We start from the raw sequence: 12,980 nt of genomic DNA on the forward strand, positions 1-12,980 counted from the left end.
TGTGGTGTTGGATTGTTGTAAGTTTTCTGTCCAACAGAATATTGCTTTGATTTATGCGTAGCTGTATGGCTTTACTGTATATTGGAAGTTGCATCAAATACTATAGATAGTAATACCGGAAAGCTGACTCTCATATGTGCGACATCGACTAACAGTGCTCCAAGCGGAAAGGTTTGAATAAGTTGAAGAGAGGGTTGGCCATGCGAGAGGAGAATCGAAACATTTTTCTTGTGTTGCCTGCAGCAAGCTAGAAGTAAGAATAGTTGCCTGTATAAGAAGATGTGATGGAGTGTAAAGCAGGCGTTGTTTGTACAGTGTTTCATTGTAAGAATTATACTTGGCAACGAGGAGCAGTGTCTTTTTTCAGATTCCCTTACAATAGAAATATATAAGTTTAATCCTTTCACATACATACTGTATTTAATGTTTGGTAGTCTTTCTTGTATTCTAAAATATTTAATGTAATTTACAGAAGGCAGACAGTAACCATACAAAAAAGCTGTGAATAACAGAATCGTTGTTATTTCTAACTTGTTGTTGTTGTAAATTAGGCTCTACATGTTTTTACCAGGGTCGTTAACTTCATAATTTTGTCACTAAGTTGCTGGTAATACAGTTAATACAAAGCTCATAATTATACTGTCAAAAATTAATTATAGTGTATATTCTCTCACAATTGTGCTCAGTGGGTTAAAAAATCCAGTAGATCAGATCTAGATGAGGTGTTTAAGAAAGGAGGATCCGAACACTTATATAAGTCTCATCGTATCTGCGCCAAACACTTTCAGCAGTCAGACTTCCGAAACCCGAATCTAAATAGTCAAGGGTAAGCGGTCTGTCGTAAAAATAAAAACAAAGTAAAAATCATTATAAACTCTTACTTTATATATATATATATATATAATATTGTATACACATACATAGGCCTATATGTAAATAACTCTTTAGGTTGAAGAAAAATGCTGTTCCTTCCCTTTGTCTTTCTGTGCCAGGAGAAATAGACAAAACAAAGAGATGCAGTCCAAAGAAATGGTTCACAGAAAGTGTATCGTTACCAGAGGACACATCCCTTTGTCTGGAACTACCTGAAATAGATCCTAACAAAAGTAAGATACAGTATTACCTATTCTAATACAACCTATGCATTCTACAAAGTCACAAACTTTTATGTAAGCCCTGATGGTTGTATTTTTATTTTCCTGGCCCTAATATCGTGATTATTATTTGCTAGCAAATATAATTACAATATAAAATGTTTTGAAATATAATACTGTAAGCCTTATAAAGTGCAAAATTTATCTTGTTACAGATGATTTGGAGAATGCTAGAACTCCTAAAAGAGAAAAAAATTCGTCTGAGAAAAAAATACAATTTCTTACTCACAAACTAAGAAATGCGCAGAAAAGTATGTCAAAACAAAGGAAACTCATTCAAACCCTAAGAGTTGACATAGGCCTACAGAAATTGAAAAAAACTCATTCATCTTTTGAACGTGTTCAATCACTGGTAGAAGATTCATTTCTTAAATCTCAGTTGAAGCTAAGAAAAAGAAAATTTATGGAAAGGCGATATACCGAATATGACAAAAATGTCGCACTGGCATTGCATTATGCTTCGCCGAATGTATATCGATACTTGAGGAAAACTTTCTATCTGCTGACTATTCCCTCTTTACATAATTGGCTGCAACAATTGGGTGTTGGTCCAGGTTTCAATGAGACAATAATGCAACTTCTTAAAATAAAATCGAAAAGTCTGACACCAGCTAAGAGAGTTGTTTCCATTGTACTTGACGAGATATTTTTGAAACAAAGTTTCTCGTATAATGCAAAATCAGATTTATTCGATGGCTTTATAGAATTTGGACCGGACGAGAGTCAAAATCAAACAAAAAGTGAAGAATTGAAACCCGCAAATCAGGCTTTAGTATTTATGATTAGGAGCTTGCAAACCAACTACAAGCAGATAATAAGATATCTTCTATCTAATAATTCCACACCCGGTGATGTTCTAAAGGATCTTCTTTCCGAAGCCATCCGCGAGGTTAGGAAATGTGATTAATTTCCTAAAGTAGTCGTTAGCGATCAGGCAGCCAGTAATATTAGAATGAGAAATTTATTGGAATGCGAGGTTGATAAACCATTTATTGAAATAGATGAGAAATTGTGTATTTCTTTCATGAAACATCACATCTCCTAAAGGCAGTACGAAACAACTTTACGCTGCATGACCTTTCGTACAAAGATGAGGAATACAAGTGGCAATGTTGCTGAACTGTATAATAAGGATAAAGATACGAATCCTAGATTATGCCCAAGGATGAGACAGAAACATATAGAACTTCCACCTTTTTCGCCCATGAAGGTTTGTCTGACTGCACAGGTGCTAAGCCATTCTGTCAGCAGGGCCATAAAAACCCATGACGTGTCGTTTCATTCACTACCTGAAGAAGCTCTTTAAACAGCTGGTTTATAGAGCTAATGGATCGTGGATTTGACTGTTTTAATTCATCGATCATGAACGATGCTAAACCCTCATGCAGGGCTTTACAAACTACTTCTTGTCATTGGACGACTCTACAAAAACTGTAAAGTCTGTTTTCAAAACTGAAAATTCTGAGTGGAAAAAAGACAAACCTTCCTTGCTTTAAGGGTTGGATACAAGATATAATAGCGCTACGTCACTTCTGGAAAGATCTGCAACAAAATTTTAACTTTCGGTTTCTGCTTACAAGATGTACAATGCAAGACTGTCTTGAAAATATTTTCTCTGTCGTGCGTTCTAAGGGTGGTAATAATATAACATTACCCCTGATAGCTGTAAATTCAAGTCTGCTGTCAGAGGGCTTATGAGCTGCCAGCTCTTAACATCTTTAGAAAAAGGCAACTGTGAAATTGAAGTCAGTGACTTTTTAGTTACGAAGAAGGAGATTGAAGGAAGTTCATTTAGAATCTGCAGTGATTATCCAGCAACAGAAAACAGTTTTGTAGTAACCGCTGAAGTTGAGGACAGTCATGATCAGTGTATGATTCCAGATAATGCACTAACATATGTGACAGGTTGGGCTTGTAGCAGAATACCACATGAGACGTACAAACTGGAACTAGCTAGTTTCAAATCTGAAAACTTGACAGGCATTTATCAGCACATTCCAAATAAAAAGTATGGCAGTGATAATTTTCTAATTCCCACAAGTTATTCAGTTTCTTTATCTACGAATTATTCGATCAACATTTCACACACACTTCAGAAAAATTCTTTCATCAAGCAGACAAGATGTGAAAACCAAGTTGATGGCCCTTATTTTTGAACAAATAGATCAAACTAATTCAGTATGTAAAGATTGTAAACATGTTTTCGTTAATAAGTTTGTTAACGTAATGATGAATTGTTTTGTAAAAAATGAATGTGACAGAATAAGTTGTAGAACAGTGACTGGAAGAAAGAACAGAAAGGCTAAAAAAGTAATGCATCAGTAATCTGGAGAATAGAGAGCTAATGGGACAATTATTAAGCAGTATGTACTGTAGGTTTAATGTTGTTTTTCACTAATGTCAGATCTCTCTTAAAACATCTTACAATATTATTATTAGCATCATAATGTTCTTTCAATAGTTATGACAATTAAGTTAACGAGAATATAAATCTGACCGTTCTGTAATGATTTCTTTAGCTCTCATGTAATATTATATAGGCCTGCCACAATTCCTCCCAACCCCTCCTATATATGTACGCAATCAAATACTGTAGAGAGCTTTGTACGGTTTTTGAAGCAATACATATTGGAAGAATTGTTCAAACCAAGCTGCTAGACAGCGCTAATGTTCTTGTGTCGCCGCCTGACACCATGTTAATCCCGTTGCTTTCCAATATTAGCTCTCTACAGTATTTGGTTGCATGTTCTAAAATTGATTTAAAATACAGGATGAGTCAGGAGGAAAGGTACGTGGTGTGAGGGGTGATAGATAATATTGGTGATTCTGAACAAAATGTTTATATGAACATGTGGCCTGTTCTTAACAATATCTGACATACAGCTGTTTAAAAATCACGGATGTCAGTCTCATGTTCTTCATCACCACTTACATGCAGACGCAACCAAAACGACATTGGTTGTAGTATTGCCTTTATTGGCCATTTCAATGCGCACTTCACTTGCACATGGTGGGGTGAAGAGTCCTGCAAGTCCAGCAGTTTACCTCAAGTCTTCAGTCCTGTAGTGGTTATACTAGTGTACTACAGTTGGTTACATGTACATTCAGTGCAGTTCAGTGTAGCGGTGGGGTGAAGAGTCCTGCAAGTCTAGCTGTCTCCAGTAGGCTACTACATTTGTTACGTATACATTCAATGCAGTTCAGTGTAGGGTTTTCATACATGTATAGTATGCCAACATGATCTTTGTCTATGGTTTTTCGACTGGAAATTCGAGAGCCACTGTTCGAGAGTACCTGCGACGATTTCCTAATCACAGAGTTCCAGATAGAAGGATGTGTAACAAGGTGTTTGATACATTGCGTGAGTGTGGTACTCTTCCCAGCGTCCATGTTGCATCTGAACATCCCAACCAACAAAATGTTAATGAAGTTGAGAACATTCTTCAAACATTAGAATGCAGTGCAAGTACTAACTCTAGAAGAATTACTGTACTGCTTGGTATTCCACAAATACGGGTCATGCACACAGTACATGAGCAAGGTCTGTATCTATGTCATCAGCAGAGTGTACAACATCTGCATGTAGGAGATGATGCCAACCGGGAAGAATTCTGTCAGTGGATCATTGCTAATGGGCAGATGAAAATCCGTACACTACTGTGGAAACAAATTTTCAACACTGTTTTTCAATTAACATGTAGTGCGTGTTGTTGATGACCAACTCATTGAGCCAGTTGTTTTAGATAGCCATCTTAATGAAGTACGGTATCTTGATTTTCTTCGAAACGTGTTACCAGAATACGAGGTTCATCCAAGAAGTAAGTTCCAATGGTCTATAAAGAAAACAAAAACATCAATAAGTAAGAAATATTTATTGCACTATTTACAGAGATTCACTGGCTACTTCTCTACCTAATGACCACCGTTATTGAGGTATTTATCATACCGGTGCATCAAGTTTGTATGCCCGTGTCATAGGAGTCTGCCGCCAACGTCTGGAGCCATGAAGTCACTGCCGTCTGTATCTCAGTGTCGTTGTGGAAACGTTTTCCTGCCAGAAAGCTTCCTCATGAGACAGAAGAGATGAAAGTCACTTGACACGAGGTCGGGGCTGTAGGGTGGATGGTCGAAGATCTCCCATCCAAACTGAAGCAACAGATTCTGTGTGGCGTTGGCTGTATGGGGTCGTGCATTGTCGTGGAAAAGTGTAAAGCCTCTTGTCAGCATTCCACATCTCTTTTTCTGGATCGCCCTCCTCAGATTTCGCAATGTCTGACAATACCGTTCAGCATTAACAGTTTCCCCTTGCGATAAAAACTCGCACATGAAGACACCATGTCGATCCCAGAAGACAGTGCACATGATTTTTTTACAGAGATTGTCTGCCTGAATTTGGGCCTCACAGGTTGACCACTATGTCACCAATGCATAGATTGTTGTTTTGTTTCTGGTGTGGCATGCAACCCATGTTTCATCCCCAGTGGCAAAACACTGTCGAGAAAAACTCGTCACCTTTCTCTGCATACCGCTGGAGGAATGTCAATGCTGCGGCCAGAGATTTCGTTTTGTGTTCACCTGTCAGCAGCTTTGGCACCCATTTTGCACACACTTTCCGAAAACCAAGCCACTAGGAGACGATTTAGTGCAGCAGTGAGCGAGACATCTGGTGCAAAACTGTTGCCGCACACTTTCCGTCAGTTCTGGCGTTACCAGGGACAGTCGGCCACTATGGTCTTCGTCGTACACATTAGTTCTGCCTTCAGTGAATTGTCTGCACCATCATCTGACCATAATGTCGGGTCCATACACATTGCACAATTGGCGATGGATCTCTGCTGGAGATTGCTTCTGAGCGTGCAGAAATCGGATAACTCAAGAATCTCGCAGTTAACGGGAGACAATATCAGTGCAGCCATTTTCTCCTAGCGCTGTGCAATAACTACTGCTATCACAAAACTGAAACTGCACTGCATTATATATATTATATGCTGTGATTTTCATAAAATTTAAGAAAGTGATGAATATATTACATTAATCCAATATAGCCACCATATAGCTTACAAAAATGTTCGCGACGTCATCAGTGACGTCATGGCCATCCATCGATTCCGGGAAATTACCTAGAATTCTATTGGCCTTCACCTTATTTATCCAGCACGAGCCGTCATTGGTCTGGAGAAGTGGATTGGATACTTTGTACCTGTAAGGTGCACTGTTGTCTCTCCTGACCTCAACTTCTCGGACAATTATTGGGTGACATGAAAAGCAGTGTTTACAAGATAAGTCTCCAGTGCTGAAGTACTGCAGGAATGTATTTGTGAAGCTGCGGAAATCCTTTGGAATGAACAAAAGATGCTATGTCTAGTCTTACAAAACTGGACAAGTTGTGTCTTTACTCATTACCCAAGTACAATATTTAATATTAATGATCTATATTTTTGCTTAAAAGCCATTAAACTGTCTCATATTAAATAGTGAATATTTATGTAAATCTTGAAAACTATTCTGGTGTTTCAAATGTTAGAAGTATTTGTAAAAGAAAGAATTTTTGTTAAATTGTAATCTGTTATCAAATTGCACCCCTAAATAATTGAGTAAGTGACATTTGCGTCCTTTTTTTTTTTTTTTTCTTTTTTGCAATCTTTATTCATCATAATGTATGATCACATAATTGAAAAATGAATCTACAAAATGTATGGTTTTGTTGTATGAAAAGAGAGAAGCAAGAAACCTTAGCCTACCTTGGAACTCCCAGCTTAAGAAGACATGTGCAAACCAACTTGAGATGCCTATAGTGCAGATCATTGATCCGTAGTTTTGCAGTCAAGTTAATTTTATTTTTACGTTGGAACACTAAATCTAATCCATGGCACTTGTTAAAACGATTTTAATTCTGCTGCCAGTATTTTACTTATAATACATGCCTTTTTAATCTGATAAATAAATAATGAAGGTCTCATCCCCTCCTATATAAACGTAATCCGTGCAAACACATATGGAAATAGGGAACAAAAAAGTTATATCTCTGGATCAAATATAACAGATTCTGTTGGAAAAGAACGTGGTTGTTGCAAAAATAGCAATAAAATTAGTCTGTTGGGCCTGGTTGAGTGCTTTAGTTTTCACAAGTGATTTCAAATTTTTATATTTTGCTATTCCTAAGAAACTCATGCAAACACTCCATTGAGAAGATTCATATGGAAGAAAAGTTCGATTTTTTTTTTGCCTTGTATTAAAATTTTGAAGTTGTTTTCTTGAAAGTTATTAGTTTTCAAAAGAAAAACGCTGTATCTCAACCAAACCAATGTACTTAATATATTGCATAACTTTTCATTATTACTAACTGTAGTGTAAGAGACCATGTATTGTGGGTCCCTATCACCACGGCATGGTGCGTCCTCAGGTTGCGGATAGAGGAGACGGCCTCCAGATTTGGAGGGTAGCTGCGAATATATTGAATAAGCAGTCATGGACAGCCGATAAGGGGTGGTCCTCCAGCTTGGGAGTTGGGCGAAGGGCTAACAACCCATCACCGTAAAAACAGCTTGTTACGAATCCATACAATAAGCCTCGGAATGGGACTGATTCTCTGGCACGCCACAGTTATGGGAGGATAATATTAAAATGGATTTGAGGGAGGTGGGATATGATGATAGAGAGTGAATTAATCGTGCATAGGATAGGGACCGATGGCGGACTTATGTGAGGGCGACAATGAACCTGCGGGTTCCTTAAAAACCATTTGTAAGTTTGTAAGTAAGTGTAAGAGAAGGCCCTGTGGCCGTAACTCTGCCAATAATAATAATAATAATAATAATAATAATAATAATAATAATAATAATAATAATAATTATTATTATTATTATTATTATTATTATTATTATTATTAAAAATCTAATGATTGAATAACTTGAATTGGATTGCAAAATTTTAAGTTTTCGAATTGCGAGCTAATTATGTTAAAATCACTTTTTTCTACTGCAACAGAAGAACTTGCACGCACTTATATGCTTATAGAAACAATAAAGTTAATTTTGGTCCATGACTTAGATGTAATTATGGTACAAGTTTTTATTTAAAAAAGACAGATTGGAAATCAGGTTACGATACAATTTTAGCATATTTTCTCTCTTTACTGTGATGGAGTGTAAATGTAGGCTGAAAAATTGTAACTTTTGTAAACAGTTAATTATATAAATTGTGATTTTCTTGAAGAAAAATAATAACTTGTACAGTTGTCAAAAGAAAAAGTGGCCGCTCTCTAGACAAAACGTTCCCTTCGGGTATCTATGCTACAATTCGGAGACAGGTGATGTTACATGTTGTTGGACCATGTGGCCTGATATCTACAGTCAGAATGAAATTTTTTTGCGTGTTAATCTGTAGCGTAATGGTAGCGTTTCAGGCAAGTGTTCGTAAGGTCGTGCGTTCGAACACAACTTAATGCTTTTTATGTTTTTTTAGGAGAGAGAGAAAATATAATTGTTTCTGTTTCTTTTATGACTGTTTTAGTAATTAACATCAGATTCATGAATGTATTATGCCATGACTGTGTCATTATTTATTATGACATTATGGTTGCAAATGGAAAGAAAGATTATATTCTCAACAAAAATATCTTTCGTGGCATAAACAAAACAAACTTACAGGCGTCTGCCTTAAAAAATTAAAATAATTAAAAGTTAAAAAAAAAAAAACAAAAAAAAAAAGCCACGATTCAACAATATTTAGGCCATCTTCCTCCCATGTCGATCACATCTTGCAGTCGAGTGGGCATGGAATCGACTAGTGTTTTCAAATACTGACTGTTCTCAGTCACGGCATCCCAGGGACCATGGACGAGCTTCCACAAATCATCAGGGTGTCTTGGAGAGGGATTGGGCCAATTTTTCCGCATATGCTTCTTTACTTGTGCCCACATATTCTCTAAAGGGTTCAGTTCCGGACAGCGACGAGGCCAGTCAATCAATTCAATATCCTGTCTCCTCGCAAACTAGTCCCGAATCAATTGAGATGTGTGGACTGGATGATTATCCTGCTGAAATTGAAGAATTCCAACACAACACAGATACTCTACCACTGCGGGCACGCATGGTAGCGTATCTGTGGTCTAATCGGTTACCAGGAGGACGATATACAAGAATGGATCCTTCCTTTGTAGTAGAAAAGGTGACTTCATCAGAAAAGATTACTCTTTTCCAATCCCGATCACCATTTCCCACTGCAAAGACTAAACGCTCCTCTATATGCTCTTCCTTATGAACTTCCCTAGGAATGGCACGTCGAGATCTCAAATTGGCGGCCCTTAAACGATTTCTCACAGTCTGATCATGGCCAGGGAAATTAACAACTGCCTTCAAAGTAGCAGCGGTATGAAAGGGATTCCTTTCAACCTCTGCCACCAATCTGGCGTCCTGTTGTTGTGTTGAAATTTTCCTTCTACCACTCCCAGCTTTTCGGCCAAAAATTGCCGAGCGTTGATAATTTTGCGCCCATCTCCTGGCTGTCCTTTCTGAAACGCTGAAACGCTTACCTGCCTCGGATGCCGAAAAACCAAGATGAACCACAGCCCGTATTATACTTTCATTCGTTCCTACACCTCTTTGTGGAGCCATGTCAGTCAAAGTCGCAGGCAGAAATGGCGTCGTGGTTTCCTCAGAGAATTAGCCTCTACCTTGGCCTTAAAATAACAGCAAAACATTCATTATACTAAAAATATATATTCTTCAATTAGGAAATAATAATATAAATACTTGTTAGAGTCTTATTAATAACTATATCATTTTCAAACATAAAGTCCACAGAGTTAAGAAGAATATAATTATTTTATAATCTCGACCTCAGTGTCGTAATTTGTTTTCGAAAAATCTGTATTGAACTGTATCCACACAATACGTCCTTCATCATTGCTGCTGTTAACACTGCTGCTGTTGCAGTTGGTATTACAACTACAAATATTATTGTCATAAACATAACCTTTTTATATCATTATTAAATATTCAGAATATAATTGAAATGAATGTTCAGTTGTAGTGTTTCTGACAATGCGCTGAATTACATTAATACCAGGTAAATGACATAGCTCAGTCGGAAGAACGTAGGAAAGTCGGACGTCGCGAAATTCGGAATTGAAATGTCAACGTATTAGGCTCAAATCCTCGTGACACCTTTCCAATTTATTGTTACAGGATAGTATAATGTAATAATATAACAGTATAAGAAGAAAAAACTAACACTTGTATTAGGCAGCTGTATTGTTCTAAACCTAACATTAAATTTATATTACTTATATCGCTAACGAACGATAACAGAATACAAATGATAATTTGAATATTATTCACGTCGCCAAAGAACGATAGCAGAATATAACAAATTATAACTTGAATATTATATATATCGCTAAAGGAGCGATAAAATATAAATAATTTGAATATTATTCTTATCGATAAAGAACGATAACAGAATACAAATGATAATTTGAATATTATTTATATCGCTAATGAACGATAACAGAATACAAATGATAATTTGAATATTATTCACGTCGCTAAAGGACGATAACAGAATATAACAAATTATAACTTTATTATATATATCGCTAAAGGAACGATAAAATATAAATAACCTGAATATTATTCATATCGATGAAGAACGATAACAGAATATAAATGATAATTTGAATAATGCAGTATTTATATCGCTAAAGAACGATTAAAAAATAAAATGAAAACTTAAACAAGATCCGAACTCACAACCTTCAAATCATCAAGCGAGCTCTCTACCTCTGGTCTACGAGGCATAGATATGGAATGATTCCATAGTTACGGAACTGCTTCTAAAAGTACATGTATCGTGTAACATCGCCGTGACCCGAAGTGGACTTAGAAAATATTCGCTGTTCACGAGTGCGGCCACTTTTTTTTTTTTTTTTTTTGACAACTGTACCTGTAGTGTCAGTTATTAATTTGTGAAGAATTAAAGTTTTCCATGTAATTATGACTGAGTTCCATTGTATATCGTTGACGAGGCTCGAACACTTTACGGAATTGATTTGACACTGAGTCATATTTCCACGGATTATGAAATCATCTCAATGAACGCTATCCGAGAGGTTTTCCCACACTGTAAGCTGACTGGATGTCTCTTTCACTTAAGTCAGATTTTGTGGCGTAAAGTCCAGAGTGAGGTCTAGCACCACTTGACATGCAGGAAGAATGAGTGGAGCTACGGGACGAATTCCACGCCGCTATAGCGTTGGCTTTTATACCATATGACGCGGATAATGATGGACAAGACATTAAAGAAGCCTTCTACTTGCTGAGACGGAACAGTTCACATGATCTAGAGCCAATATTTCAACACCTCGAGGAAAACTACGTACTTGGTCGTCGCAGAGATCGTGGTTGCCGGACTCCTCTATTCCCTATGAAAGTGTGGAACTGCTATCAACGTGTTGTAGCGGGATTGCCATGGACCACGAATCCCGTTGAAGGTTGGCATTATAGGCTAAATATTCTAATGGGGAAGTCACATCCTTCCTTTACAAAATTTCTGAGTAAGCTACAGAGTGAAGAGGCTGAGATTTCCTTTCACGTTGGTGAACTCGAAATTGACGCCTCTCCAAGAAAGAAGAAAAGAAAATAGCTGAAGTGGACCAATGAATTGAGCGTGTTGTAGATCGTTGTTATAAATCTAAAAACAATGGCGAAAGTTTACAATACTTGAAAGCTCTGGGTCATAATGTTATATAAAATTATGAAAATATGAATTTGGGACATCATGTAATCTGAAATTTTGATGAAATAAGTTTGGGACATACTTAAACATGTGACGATATCCTTATTGGTGACAAATAGTGTGGGTACTAATATTGTATCATGGTACCAATAGCCTGGGACAAATAGTCCTGGTACTATTTTCTTGGGACGAATAGTCGTAACTTCTATTACAAACGTGTTTCATACGTTATTTTTTGTACGACAGCATTATAAAATAATTCATAAAGAAATAACATCAGCTTTGTAATGACGGGAAATTTTATTTCATGGTCTATGAAGAAAGAAGTTGCTATGACAACAGTGATGATATAGCATTGGCAAATTGTTTCATTATGTAACTTTGATACAAGTTATGCCTTCTTGGCCTGGATAGCGTAGTCGGTATAGTGCTGGTCTTCTGTTCTTGAAATTGTGGGTTCGATCTCGGTCCAGATCGATGGCATTGAAGTGTGTTTAAATTGTTTTTTATTTTGCTAATACTTGTAACATGGAATATAATATACACAGATAAAATTTTAGCTCACCTCTGAAAGAGTAAAACTCGTGCTCATGTCAGTAGATTTACTTGCATGTAAAAGAATTCCTGCGGGACAAAATTCCGGCACACTGACGACACTGATATAACCTCTGCAGTTGCGAGCGTCGTTAAATAAACCATAATTTATTATATGCTTTCTTAATAGAAGTCATGATGTTTTAGTTGTCATGGTAATATTTTTACGGCATTAATGCAATAATGTGGCATATTATGCACGATTTTCACCAACGATAAAGACTGTTTAGGCCTATAATGCTGATATACAAAAAAAAAAAAAAAGCTTATGTACTATTCTTTATGTTTCTATCTCCCTCCCCGTCCTGTGACATTTGATCACAGTATTCATTTGTCGTAGTGTTAAATAGACAGTAGACCTATTGTTAAATTGGAGGTGTTATATTTTGACTGTCCTGTTATATATATAATAAATGAAGGAAGGGTCCTGAGAAAAACATAGGTAACTATATATTGTATTCGTAATGGCTTGTTGACAATGTAATGCAAATCAGG

At 36.7% G+C, this 12,980-nt stretch overlaps 1 protein-coding gene across 3 annotated transcripts in view; it reads left to right on the forward strand.

The window, feature by feature from the left end:
* LOC138701601 (GDP-D-glucose phosphorylase 1) overlaps positions 1-12,980 on the forward strand; it is a 114,530-nt gene that overhangs the window by 41,112 nt on the left and 60,438 nt on the right. The window contains exons 8-9 of one of the 3 annotated variants that reach the window (XR_011332628.1): positions 949-1,106; positions 1,310-7,151. The exons of 1 other annotated variant lie outside the window; for it this stretch is intronic. The gene's annotated coding sequence lies outside the window, so the exon portion shown is untranslated. Of the gene's footprint in view, positions 1-948; positions 1,107-1,309; positions 7,152-12,980 lie in introns of those variants that run through there. One more of the 3 variants, XM_069828659.1, reaches the window with a different exon arrangement.

This window comes from Periplaneta americana, chromosome 6 (assembly GCF_040183065.1).
Source record: "Periplaneta americana isolate PAMFEO1 chromosome 6, P.americana_PAMFEO1_priV1, whole genome shotgun sequence".
NCBI lineage: Eukaryota > Metazoa > Arthropoda > Insecta > Blattodea > Blattidae > Periplaneta > Periplaneta americana.